This window comes from Onychostoma macrolepis, chromosome 01, assembly GCF_012432095.1.
Source record: "Onychostoma macrolepis isolate SWU-2019 chromosome 01, ASM1243209v1, whole genome shotgun sequence".
NCBI lineage: Eukaryota > Metazoa > Chordata > Actinopteri > Cypriniformes > Cyprinidae > Onychostoma > Onychostoma macrolepis.
The window spans coordinates 39,975,490-39,978,399 of record NC_081155.1 but is presented as its reverse complement, the minus strand read 5'-3'; positions in this window follow the sequence as shown (position 1 = coordinate 39,978,399).

Here is a 2,910-nt window from a genome sequence, read left to right as displayed (position 1 = left end):
GCAACACATTTTAGGTGTGTTCAAGAATACTGGGTTTGCTGTCTGCGGCTCATTGGATAAACTAATGAGCTAATGTCGACTATGTCCTGGCTTTGTTGTTCCTCGCAGTGCTTTCTGCTCATTTCACATGATGGACGATACAGTTTGCGAGCCCATACATTGCTATAAAGCAGCTTAGTGTCCTGTCACTCTGTATCAGCAGCAGTGTGATGATAGAGGTGGTATCATGATGTATTTCTTAACCTCGCAAATTGCCTTCAGAAAAAACATCACAACCACAGTAAGAAAAACGTGCACTGATGTGACTGATATTAATATATCAGGGTTAATGGATCAACACAATGGAGAAGAGATGGACTATGTAGGCTATATTATCCACTAGAAAGTATGGTTTAAATCGTTTAGAGAACACAATATCCATATAAATGTCAGAGTAAGAAGCGTGGTTCAACAAATACGTTTGAAAGTCTTCATGTTGACAATGTATCCTATTCCGGCAGGGTAGACGCCATATTTAATTTTTCCAAGAATAAATGAGGCAGACGTGCAGTTCAATAGCTGATGTTGCGCTGTAATTTTCACAACACGTTTTCCAGAGTGTCACCAGATTCTTTTCATATAAAAAGATGTATTTTCAATTTTCCTGAACGTCAGCTGAATGACAGACACCCTACACAAAAGTAGCCTATTGAACGGGCTTTTCCCTCACCGCCTCGTTTTCATTTGCGAAAAATTAAATATGGCGTCTAGCCTGAATAAGGTCCATAATAAGGATTTCGTATTGCAGCTGTTTGAAAGCTCGGGTATTTTAGTAACTGCAGATTCAGAATAGGGTTCTGCTTGCCTGCGCATCCACTATCTGTTAATTGAGGCGAGGGAGAAAGCAGTTACTAGACCTGTCAGTGTTAATCAAGCCTCATCTCTTAACACAAGCCGCGCTTTGCAACGAGCTGAAGATTAATATTCCGACCGAAACAGATGATAAATCATTTGTACATAATTAGCGCTAGGCAAGGTTATAGCTGACACGAATTTTTATCTTAATTACGGGGGAAATTTGTTCCATTAATTTAATTTGTCGCGCACGGACGCGCCCGCGCCTAACAAAGTTAATCTTACACCTGTCAGTGCGCTGCTGAGGTAGGCTGTGTCTCCAAAAGCTAGTGAGCTAACTCGCTGTCTACTGCATCCTAAACAGCATCCATACCGACACAGAACTGCATGTGTGTTGTGAACTAATGCTTCTTCGAATCTTTTCTAAGTTGAATCTTTTCAATGAATCGGGTGAACCGGTTCACAAAACGGTCTGAGCGAATCATTTGGACTTTGATTGCACTCAATCGGCTCGAGAGGCTCACGAATCAACTCACTGAACCGAGAGCCGACTCGTAATAAGCCGAGAATCGAGTGAACTGATAGGTTTTAAAAGCATTTGAAAATCTACCGGGATTTTGAGTTTAAGAGTAAGAATATCAGAAATTTTACGAATAAAACCAACAAATATAACAACTGTAGGCTACATTTTAAATGTTTTATTTTTATGTTTTGTTTTTAACAACCGAAAATAACAAAACACACACGAAATTGAGATTTTAATGAATAACATTAGGCTATATCAAAATGTAGGTCTACAAAAACGTTTTAAAGCTAATAAATGTAAACCAGGCATCCTCAAATCTGGCCCACTCCTGCAGAGTTTAGCACTAACCCTAATCAAACACACCTGAGCATGCTAATCAGAGTCTTCAAGATCATTAGAAGAATCACAGGAAGGGGAGTTTGATCAGGGTTGGAGCTAAACTCTGCAGCAGATTGGCCCTCCAGGGAAAGATCTGAGGAACCCTGATGTAAAACAACTTGTAGCCTATTATTTAATGTAGCCTAAATGCAAGGCTATATTTAGGTTCTTTGATATCAATTACTTGTTTTTTTTAATCATGACTGCAAACATGATCTGGATTCTGGAACACATAAAATTGCAATAAAGACTCATTATTTCATAATTAATAGGCCTACAATTAAAAAAAATAATAATTATTATAAATAAACGGCAGCAACTTTTAGACGGATCATTTCAGCATGTCATTACATAAAGGGATGTCAAAGATGTCACGTGGTGACTTAATTACACAATGACGTAAATTAATAGGCTATTTGAGCCGCACTGATTTGAAATGAACTGTTTGAAAGAATCGATTCGCGGAAATGAGTTGTTGACTTTCCGTGACTACCTACAGAGCGTCAAATGAAGTTTTTAGGTTGTCAGCAAAGACTTTTTGGTCAAGATTTTCAACTAACTCGTTGAAAACCAACGCATCGACATTCCTTCACATCATATCTGCCAGGATGGGCTATAGTGTTTTCTGGTCATGATCTGTCACAGCAGCCAGCACACCCACGTCTCCATATTTCTTCTGAAAGCCTACTCCTGAACTCTTGAGGATCCAGTAATTTTCTAATTCAGGCCAAAGCAGCCATAGCCTTCAATTAAAAATATTCAAAAGTACTTTCAAAAGTATTTTCCTCACTTGAATAACGCTTCAATTTCTGTCAATTTCTAAGCTTAAGTAAAACTAATATTGCTAATATTGTCCGATGCCTCAATTAAAAACAAACGATGCATTTAGTGACTTGATGTTTAAACATTCAAAATCGCCTCAGGTGAAAGTGAGTAGGCCCACCTCTGAAATCTCATCATCAAAAGAAGTGTCGACCAAACTGTGGGACAATACTGCTCTCTGCTGGACTTAAAATTTGTAGTTTACGTTTCTCTTTTCTGTAGTCTCTACAATTTTAATTCCACAACACAAAGGGTTTGATGACTTCTGACTTTATAGTTGAATCGGATTTTAAAGAAAAATAAATAGCTGTTTTGTAGAGCACCGGCTCTAGTCTTTCGTTTTCAATAAT